Below are 11,652 nucleotides of genomic sequence, written 5' to 3' on the forward strand. Positions count from 1 at the left end.
TTGATAAATTCAAAAAAATCGAAATCATTCCAAGCATCTTTTGTGACCACAATGCAGTAAGATTAGATGTCAATTACAGGAGAATGACTATTAAAAATTCCAACATATGGAGGCTGAACAACACGTTGCTGAATAACCAACAAATCACAGAAGAAATAAAAAAGAAATTAAAATATGCATAGAAATGAATGAAAATGAAAAAACAACAATCCAAAACCTGTAGGAAACTGTAAAAACAGTGCTAGGGGAAGGTTCATATCAATACAGGCATACCGCAAGAAACAAGAAGAAAGTCAAATAAATAACCTAACTCTACACCTAAAGCAACTAGAAAAGGAAGAAATAAAGAACCCCAGGATTAGTAGAAGGAAAGAAATCTTAAAAAATTAGGGCAGAAATAAATGCAAAAGAAACAAAAGAGACCATAGCAAAAATCAACAAAGCCAAAAGCTGGTTCTTTGAGAAGATAAATAAAATTGACAAACCATTAGCCAGATTCATCAAGAAACAAAGGGAGAAAAACCAAATCAATAAAATTAGAAATGGAGAGATCACAACAGACAACACAGAAATACAAAGGAACATAAAAGACTACTATCAGCAATTATATGCCAATAAAATGGACAACTTGGAAGAAATGGACAAATTCTTAGAAAAGTACAACTTTCCAAAACTGAACCAGGAAGAAATAGAAAATCTTAACAGACCCATCAGAAGCACAGTAATTGAAACTGTAATCAGAAATCTTCCAGCAAACAAAAGCCCAGGACCAGTCGGCCTCAAAGCTGAATTCTACCAAAACTTTAGAGAAGACCTAACACCTATCCTACTCAAACTCTTCCAGAAAATTGCAGAGGAATGTCAACTTCCAAACTCATTCTATCAGGCCACCATCACCATAATACCAAAACCTGGAAAGATGCCACAAAAAAAGAAAACTACAGGCCAATATCACTGATGAACATAGATGCAAAAATCCTTAACAAAATTCTACCAATCAGAATCCAACAACACATTAAAAAGATCGTACACCATGACCAAGAGGGCTTTATCCCAGTGATGCAAGGATTCTTCAATATCTGCAAATCAATCAGTGTAATACACCACATTAAGAAATTGAAAAATAAAAGCCATATGATTATCTCAATGGATGCAGAGAAAGCCTTTGGCAAAATTCAACATCCATTTATGATAAAAACTCTCCAGAAAGCAGGAATAGAAGGAACATACCTCAACATAATAAAAGCTATATATGACAAACCCAGAGCAAACATTATCCTCAATCAATGCTGAAAAATTGAAAGCATTTCCACTAAAGTCAAGAACAAGACAAGGGTGTCCACTCTCACCACTGCTATTCAACAGAGTTTTGGAAGTTTTGGCCACAGCAATCAGACCAGAAAAAGAAGTAAAGGAATCTAAATTGGAAAAGAAGAAGTAAAACTCTCACTGTTTGCAGATGACATGATCCTCTGCATTGAAAACCCTAAAGACTCCACCATAAAATTGCTAGAGATAATCAATGAATATAGTAAAGTTGCAGGATATAAAATCAACACACAGAAATCCCTTGCATTCCTGTACACTAATAATGAAAAAATAGAGAAATTAAGGAAACAATTCCATTCACCATTGCAATGAAAAGAATAAAATACTTAAGAATATATCTACCTAAGGAAACTAAAGACCTATATATAGAAAACTATAAAACACTGGGGAAAGAAATCAAAGAGGACACAAATAGATGGAGAAATATACCATGTTGATGGATCAGAAGAATCAATATAGTGAAAATGAGTATACTACCCAAAGCAATCTATACATTCAATGCAATCCCTATCAAGCTACCAACCATATTTTTCACAGAGGTAGAACAAATAATTTCACAATTTGTATGGAAATACAAAAAACTTCGAATAGCCAAAGCAATCTTGAGAAAGAAGAATGGAACTGGAGGAATCAACCTGCCTGACTTCAGGCTCTACTACAGAGCCACAGTCATCAAGACCGTATGGTACTGGCACAAAGACAGAAATATAGATCAATGGAACAAAATAGAAAGTCCAGAGATAAATCCACACACCTATGGACACCTTATCTTTGACAAAGTAGGCAAGAATATACAATGGATTAAAGACAATCTCTTAAACAAGTGGTGCTGGGAAAACTGGTCAACCACTTGTAAAAGAATGAAACTAGAACACTTTCTAACACCATACACAAAAATAAAATAAAAATGGATTACAGATCTAAATGTAAGACCAGAAACTATAAAACTCTTAGAGGAGAACATAGGCAAACATTCTCTGGCATAAATCACAGCAGGATCCTCTATGACCCACCTCCAAGAATATTGGAAATAAAAGCAAAAATAAACATGTGGGACCTAATTAAAATTAACAGCTTCTGCACAACAAAAGAAACTATAAGCAAGGTGAAAAGACAGCCTTCAGAATGTGACAAAATAATAGCAAATGAAGCAACTGACAAAGAATTAATCTCAAAGATATACAAGCAACTTCTGCAGCTCAATTCCTGACCCAGTCAAAAAATGGGCCAAAGAACTAAACAGACATTTCTCCAAAGAAGACATACAGATGGCTAACAAACACATGAAAAGATGCTCAACATCACTCATTATCAGAGAAATGCAAATCAAAACCACAATGAGATACCATTTCACGCCAGTCAGAATGGCTGCTATCCAAAAGTTTACAAGCAATAAATGCTGGAAAGGGTGTGGAGAAAAGGGAACCCTCTTACACTGTTGGTGGGAATGCAAACTAGTACAGCCACTATGGAGAACAGTGTGGAGATTCCTTAAAAAAAATGGAACTAGAAACGCATATGACCCAGCAATCCCACTGCTGGGCATATACACCGAGGAAACCAGAATGGAAAGAGACATGTGTACCCCAATGCTCATCGCAGCACTGTTTATAATAGCCAGGACATGGAAGCAACCTAGATGTCCATCAGCAGACGAATTGATAAGAAAGCTGTGGTACATATACACAGTGGAGTATTACTCAGCCATTAAAAAGAATACATTTGAATCAGTTCTGAGGTGGATGAAACTGGAGCCTATTATACAGAGTGAAGTAAGCCAGAAGAAAAACACCAATACAGTACACTAATGCATATATATGGAATTTAGAAAGACAGTAATGATGACCCTGTATGCAAGACAGCAAAAGAGACACAGATGTATAGAACAGTCTTTTGCACTCTGTCGGAGAGGGCGAGGGTGGGATGATTTCGGAGAATTGCATTGAAACATGTATATCATCATATGTGAAACGAATTGCCAGTCCAATACAGGATGCTCTGGGCTGGTGCACTGGGTTGATCCAGAGGGATGGTAGTGGGAGGGGGGTTCAGGTTGGGGAGCACATGTACACCCGTGGTGGATTCATATTGATACATGGCTAAACCAATACAATATTGTAAAGTAATTAGCCTCCAATTAAAATAAATAAATTTATATTTTAAAAAAAAAGAGTCTTCTCCAACACTACGGTTCAAAAACATCAATTCTTTGGCACTCAGCTTTCTTTATAGTCCATCTCTCACATCCATACATGACCACTGGAAAACCCATAGCCTTGACTAGATGGACCTTTATTGGCAAAATAATGTCTCTGCTTTTTAATATGCTGTCTAGTTTGGTCATAACTTTCCTTCCAAGGAGTAAGCGTGCTTTAATTTCATGGCTGCAATCACCATCTGCAGTGATTTTGGAGCCCAGAAAAATAAAGTCAGCCACTGTTTCCACTGTTTCCCCATCTATTTGCCATGAAGTGATTATCAAAGGCAGTTTAATGTCTGAAGACAAGGTGTACTCTTAACAGAGAGAAAAACTAAATTCAAATTTTTGCACCAGCTTACTTTACTTAAAAGGTAAACTTAATTAACTTTATTTTAAACTTACTCCTAACCATATACAAAACTCTTTCCTCATGGTTCACTTTTCACAAACTTTATCACTTTCTGTACCCATTAATGTGTTCTTCCATCCTGAAAAGCCACCTGTAAGTCACGCTTGCTTCCTTTTCCTTCACAAAATTCAATTCCATTCCACCTACCTTCTTTACCAAAAACACACTTCCTACTTCCTTTAACCAACCAAGAACTGACTTTTATATTAGCATTTTATACATTGGTGAGCATAAATACCAGTGATAATTTCTAAAACCTTCATTTTAGGATGGCACCAAAGATCATTTCTTTTTAATCCCAAATCTCTTTAGTTTCTCTGTAAAAGTGTTTAGTAATAAATGTTTCAAAACCTTATTTTATTTGGAAATGACTTAAGCTTCCAACATTTAGTTTAGCAGAACCCTTAGAAGTTCAAGTTACCCCATTCTGGATAGACTATTTTAGACAGACATTCCTAAAGCATAATTATTCTTAATAGAGTTGTCTAAAGGCTCATATCTCATTTACACTTTTTAGAAGCTTCTTTGCTCAGCAAGGTAATTTCCTTGCTGACAAACTTGTAACAGATATAATAATATTTAACTTATGTTAAACCTAGGTACAATGAAAATATTCTGCTTAATGTTAAGTACTCTTAGAGATGTCTACATTACTTAGATCAACAAATAAACATTAATATCAGGTGTTTAATAGTGAATATTTCCCAGTTCACATGAACCTGAAATTCTGTTAGGTTAATTTCTCTTGTATTTAGAATTATTTGATTTGTAAGCACATGTTTTTTTCAAGGCCTATTAGGTTAGAGCTCATTTACAAACTGATCTCAGCAATCAGCTATATATATATATATATGACACACACTAAGACATACATATATCCAAATAGACACGAGATATCCTATAGCTTTGTTTTCCAAACTTAGTTATGAATAAAAATGGTTGGAATCAGATTTTAAATCGTTTTGTTCCCTTTTTTTTTTTTCTTTTTGGTTTCAGGAATTAGATATGTTCTAGATAAGTGATCCCAGGAACTCTGGTCTAAATGTATAGGAGGAGTTATTTCCTCAGGGCAAAAATTCTTAAAGAGAGAATTCTTCCTTCAAGCTTCCTCTGGAGTCTAAGGAATATTGTGACCACATTGTCAAAAATAGTTTTTTTGTGTGTGCGACCATAGTTTTATAGCCAAAATTTAGACCAGATAGTGCTCAACTTGGCCCTGATAACAAGGACAGATTGGTCCCAGCAGAGATTGTCACTCTGGGGAAGTAGGGGTCTTAGTTTGATCAGCCCCAGGCTGTTGACTACAGGAGGAAGTCCTGGACATTAAGGAATTTCAGTCCATTTTCTTATCCTATGTCAACAGAGATCTAATATTACAGGCTACCTTTTTTGTCACTGGATCATAGCTATAGATTGACCAGTCAAAAAAAGATTTTTTTCCCTAGGGGTTCCCAGGTGGAGTGTGGAGCCTTACAGTGAGCAATTCCCACATTGGCTCAAGCAGTTTATACCAGATGTCTGTGCACTCAAACCAAAAGAACAAAACCAAACTGAAGCAGAATTTCACCACCCTGGAGTCACACTCCAAATGAAACAAAAGGCAAAGAGATGCCTAGAAATCAAAAGCCAAGTGGCAAGAGTGCCCCAAAAAGGTGGTAAAGTGATGCCCAGAAATCAAAAACCAAATGGCATAAATGTCAAACGTGACATCCCAGTTCGACTAGACCTGAGACCTGGCAAAGTCAGTGCTAGCAGCCTTTTTTAGTTTTGATATAATTTCAAGCAATTTCTTGTTGATTTTCTGTGAAGAAGTTACTCTATCATTTCCTGTTTTAGAAGCTTCTAGATCCCAGTCAAAGTAAGCACACTGACCTTTTCATTGTGCACACAAAAAAAATATCAATTTTGGAATATCAAAAGAACCCCAATTTGGCCATTTTAGGTTGAGATCTCCTTCAGTATAATTTCTCCAACTAACTAGGTACTTGCACCTATGAGCTCCGTATGTATTGTACATGAATCTGGCTAGAGTGTTAGTCAGAGGCTGGTCTTTCTGGCATCCCTTTGTTTCTGTTTTTGAGAGATTCTGTTTCCCATTTTAAGCTGAATTTGTCAGGGATAAAACTCACTAGTGAACTTGTGTAGTGGGCCCATGTGCTGCTTGTGAGCTTAACTTCTCCAGGAGTCACCCCAGAGTCGTTTCAGCTTGTCTTACATGTCTTGGATTCTGCCTCTGGCAATCTAAGACCACCATGGCTGCTCAGGTCGCTGAATGGCCAGTTCTCATCTGCAACCCAGGATGAGCAAGCGTTTTAATTAATGTGTGGTTTTTCCTATGGGACCACTGCATGGTATGAAGACTAAGCCTCCACCACTCCCATAAATTTCTCAGCCACCTGAGAAAAACAAAACTGACCAGGAGGAGTCTTGTCCTTTTTCTTCAGAGCAAAGCTCTCATGTATTTTCCTCACTTTTATCCTGACAAATTCTATAAAGTCAGTCAAATTGGGGGAAAGTATCAGATCAGCCTCTTACTTAACCACTTAGCCAAGACCATTCAGTCCCCTACAATGGAGCGACCTCAGCATCTTTCAGCTGAGACCCGGGTATTCCTTGATTTTTTTCAATCAAGACCCCCCTACTCAGTACCTTTCCACTGGGTGGGCAATTCCCCTGACATCTTTCAACCGGCCCCCCACCCAGTATCTTTTGACTGGGTGGGAATTCCTCAGTATCTTTCTACTGAGCCCCATGCACTGTCTAGACCATAAATGGGTAGTCCTTTGATGTTTCACCCAAGTCGCGCCGCCCTCCGCACCAGTACATTCCTACCAGGAGGCAGCAGGTAACCTTCTCTACCACCAAATAAAGCTAAGAATCTCAACCAATATGGGAGATTCAAGAACCAGGAGAGACTTACCCTAATTAGTCTGCACTCCCCGAGGATGTGGATGGGCACGAGGGGCCACTGCTGGTACCAAAGCTCCAGTTCCTCGTGGAGTCCAGCCGAAGAAAGGAAGTCCACTCTGGGTCCCTTCATTGCCACCATAACTGTCGACTAAAAGAAAAAGATGTACAACTTGAGAGTTGTGAGTTAAGTTTTATTTGGGGCAAAATGCAGACTGTGCCCCAGGAGGCAGCATCTCAAATAGCTCTGAGAGACTGCTCCAAAGTGGCAGTGGGGGAAAGTCAATATATAAGGTTTTGGTGAAGGGGGAGTTCAATGCCATGAAGCACTCAATTTATAAAAAGGTTTTTTGTTAGTCATGAGGTCTGATGTCACCATGAAGGAAGTTAGTGCTGCTTCTCTAGACACGACTGAGCAACTTCACTTTCACTTTTCACTTTCATGCATTGGAGAAGGAAATGGCAACCTACTCCAGTGTTCTTGCCTGGAGAATCCCACGGACGGGGGAGCCTGGTGGACTGCCATCTATGGGGTCACACAGAGTCGGACACGACTGAAGTGACTTAGCAGATAAGAGGAGATGCAAAGACTGAGGATAAAATTAAACATCCAACTATCTAAAGACCTGTCCCACCAGATTTCTGGAGCACAGAGTGCCTCACTTCACCCTGAACTCCCTCAGGAGTTGTTGAAGGTCAATAGCTACAGCAGCATGGTCTTCAATCTCCATAGAGGCAGATGGCAAATGCCTTTGTTGTTCAGTCACTGGCAATGCAATGCAATTGCACTGGTAAGTGGAATTTGTACTTGACAGAATGATTGGCTAAAAACAACCCAGAAGCTAATCCCATCACCAGAAAACAGAAGACTGTGGCAGAGCAATTCTCCTGGGTTCCCTTACATACAGCTCTCCGCCCAGGTGCTCTTTCCCAATAAAATCCTTTGCTTTGTCAGCACATTTGTTTCCTCAGACAATTCATTTCCGAGTATTAGACAAGAGCCCACTTTTGGGCTCTGGAAGGGGTCGCCCTTCCTGCAACACTTTCAGCATTACTTTGCTAGTATGAGAGATGAGTGCAACTGTGCTGACGTTTGAACATTCTTTGACACTCCGTTTCTTTGGGGTTCGAATGAAAACTGACCTTTTCCAGTCCTGTGGCCACTGCTCAGTTTTTCAAACTGGGTGGCATATTGAGTGCAGCACATTCACAGCAACATCTTTTGGGATTTGAAATAGCTCAGCTGGAACTCCATCACCTCCACTAGCATTGTTCATAGTGATGCTTCCTAAGGCCCACTTGACTTCACATTCCAGGATGTCTGGCTCTAGGTGAGTGATCACACCATCGTGGTTATCTGGGTCATTAAGACCTCTTTTGTATAGCTCTGTGTATTCTTGCGGGTAAGGAGACACCCCTCGTTCAAGGTAAGGAGCAGCGGCTGTGCTTTGCTGGAGCAGCCGTGAAGAGATACCCCACACCCAAGGTAAGAGAAACACAAGTAAGATGGTAGGTGTTGCAAGAGGGCTTCAGAGGGCAGACACACTGAAACCATACTCACAGAAAACTAGTCAATCTAATCACACTAGGACCAGGGCCTTGTCTAACTCAGTGAAACCAAGCCATGCCCATGGGACAACCCAAGACGGGTGGGTCATGGTGGAGAGGTCTGACAGAATGTGGTCCACTGGAGAAGGGAATGGCAAACCACTTCAGTATTCTTGCCTTGAGAACCCCATGAACAGTAGGAAAAGACAAAATGATAGGATACTGAAAGAGGAACTCCCCAGGTCAGTAGGTGCCCAATATGCTACTGGAGATCAGTGGAGAAATAACTCCAGAAAGAATGGAGGGATGAAGCCAAAGCAAAAACAATACCCAGGTGTGGATGAGACTGGTGATAGAAGCAAGGTCCGATGCTGTAAAGAGCAATATTGCATCAGTTCAGTTCAGTCGCTCAGAGGTGTCCGACTCTTTGCGACCCCATGGATCGCAGCATGTCAGGCCTCCCTGTCCATCACCATCTCCCGGAGTTCACTCAGACTCACGTCCATCGAGTCTGTGATGCCATCCAGCCATCTCATCCTCTGTCGTCCCATTCTTCTCCTGCCCCCAATCCCTCCCAGCATCAGAGTCTTTTCCAATGAGTCAACTCTTCGCATGAGGTGGCCAAAGTACTGGAGTTTCACCTTCAGCATCATTCCTTCCAAAGAAATCCCAGGGTTGGTCTCCTTCAGAATGGACTGGTTGGATCTCCTTGTAGTCCAAGGGACTCTCAAGAGTCTTCTCCAACACCACAGTTAAGAAGCATCAATTCTTCAGCGCCCAGCCTTCTTCACAGTCCAACTCTCACATCCATACATGACCACAGGAAAAACCATAGCCTTGACTAGACGGACCTTAGTCGGCAAAGTAATGTCTCTGCTTTTGAATATACTATCTAGGTTGGTCATAACTTTTCTTCCAAGGAGTAAGCGTCTTTAATTTCATGGCTGCAGTCACCATCTGAAGTGATTTTGCATAAGAACCTAGAATGTCAGGTCCATGAATCAAGGCAAATTGGAAGTGGTCAAACAAGAGATGGCAAGAGTGAACGTTGACATTCTAGGAATCAGCGAACTAAAATGGACTGGAAAGGGTGAATTTAACTCAGATGACCACTATATCTACTACTGCGGGCAGGAATCCCTCAGAAGAAATGGAGTAGCCATCATGGTCAACAAAAGAGTCTGAAATGCACTACATGGATGCAATCTCAAAAACGACAGAACGATCTCTGTTCGTCTCCAAGGCAAACCATTCAATATCACAGTTATCAAGTCTATGCCCCAATCAGTAACGCTGAAGAAGCTGAAGTTGAACAGTTTTATGAAGACCTACAAGATGTTTTAGAACTAACACCCCCAAAAGATGTCCTTTTCATTATAGGGGACTGGAATGCAAAAGTAGGAAGTCAAGAAACACCTGGAGTAAAAGGCAAATTTGGCCTTGGAATGCAGAGTGAAGCAGGGCAAAGATTAATAGAGCTTTGCCAAGAAAATGCACTGGTCAAAGCAAACATCCTCTTCCAACAACATAAGAGAAGACTCTACACATGGACATCACCAGATGGTCAACACCAAAATTAGATTGATTATATTCTTTGCAGCCATAGATGGAGAAACTCTATACAGCCAACAAAAACAAGACGAGGAGATGACTGTGGCTCAGATCATGAACTCCTTATTTCTAAATTCAGACTCAAAGATCATGAACTCCTTATTTCCAAATTCAGACTCAAATTGAAGAAAGTAGGGAAAACCGCTAGACCATTCAGGTATGACTTAAATCAAATCCCTTATGATTATATAGTGGAAGTGAGAAATAGATTTAAGGGACTAGATCTGATAGATAGAGTGCCTGATGAACTATGGAATGAGGTTCGTGACATTGTACAGGAGACAAGGATAAAGACCATCCCCATGGAAGAGAAATGCAAAAAAGCAAAATGACTGTCTGGGGAGGCCTTACAAATAGAGGTGAAAAGAAGAGAGGCGAAAAGCAAAGGAGAAAAGGAAAGATATAAGTATCTGAATGCAGAGTTCCAGAGAATAGCAAGAAGAGATAAGAAAGCCTTCTTCAGCAATCAATGCAAAGAAATAGAGGAAAAGAACAGAATGGGAAAGACTAGAGATCTCTTCAAGAAAATTAGAGATACCAAGGGAACAGTTCATGCAAAGATGGGCTCGATAAAGGACAGAAATGGTCTGGACCTAACAGAAGCAGAAGATATTAAGAGGAGGTGTCAAGAATACACAGAACTGTACGAAAAAAGATCTTCACGACCTGGATAATCATGATGGTGTGATCACTCATCTAGAGCCAGACATCCTGGAATGTGAAGTCAAGTGGGCCTTGGAAAGCATCGCTACGAACAAAGCTAGTGGAGGTGATGGAATTCCAGTTGAGCTGTTTCAAATCCTGAAAGATGATGCTGTGAAAGTGCCGCACTCAATATGCCAGCAAATTTGGAAAACTGAGCAGTGGCCACAGGACTGGAAAAGGTCAGTTTTCATTCCAATCCCAAAGAAAGGCAATGCCAAAGAATACTCAAACTACCGCACAATTACACTCATCTCACATGCTAGTAAAGTAATGCTCAAAATTCTCCAACCAGGCTTCAGCAATACGTGAACCGTGAACTTCCTGATGTTCAAGCTGGTTTTAGAAAAGGCAGAGGAACCAGAAATCAAATTGCCAACATCCGCTGGATCATGGAAAAAGCAAGAGAGTTCCAGAAAAATATCTATTTCTGCTTTATTGACTATGCCAAAGTCTTTGTGTGGATCACAATAAACTGTGGAAAATTCTGAAAGAGATGGGAATACCAGACCACCTGACCTGCCTCATGAGAGATCTGTATGCAGGTCAGGAAGCAGCAGTTAGAAATGGACATGGAACTACAGACTGGTTCCAAATAGGAAAAGGAGCACGTCAAGGCTATATATTGTCACCCTGCTTATTTAACTTACATGCAGAGTACATCATGAGACACCCTGGACTGGAAGAAACACAAGCTGGAATCAAGATAGCCGGGAGAAATATCAATAACCTCAGATATGCAGATGACACCACCCTTATGGCAGAAAGTGAAGAGGAACTAAAAAGCCTCTTGATGAAAGTGAAAGTGGAGAGTGAAAAAGTTGGCCTAAAGCTCAACATTCAGAAAATGAAGATCATGGCATCCGGTCCCATCACTTCATGGGAAATAGATGGGGAAACAGTGGAAACAGTGTCAGACTTTATTTTGGGGGGCTCCAAAATCACT

This window comes from Oryx dammah, unplaced genomic scaffold (assembly GCF_014754425.2).
Source record: "Oryx dammah isolate SB20612 unplaced genomic scaffold, SCBI_Odam_1.1 HiC_scaffold_23, whole genome shotgun sequence".
Classification (NCBI taxonomy): Eukaryota; Metazoa; Chordata; class Mammalia; order Artiodactyla; family Bovidae; genus Oryx; species Oryx dammah.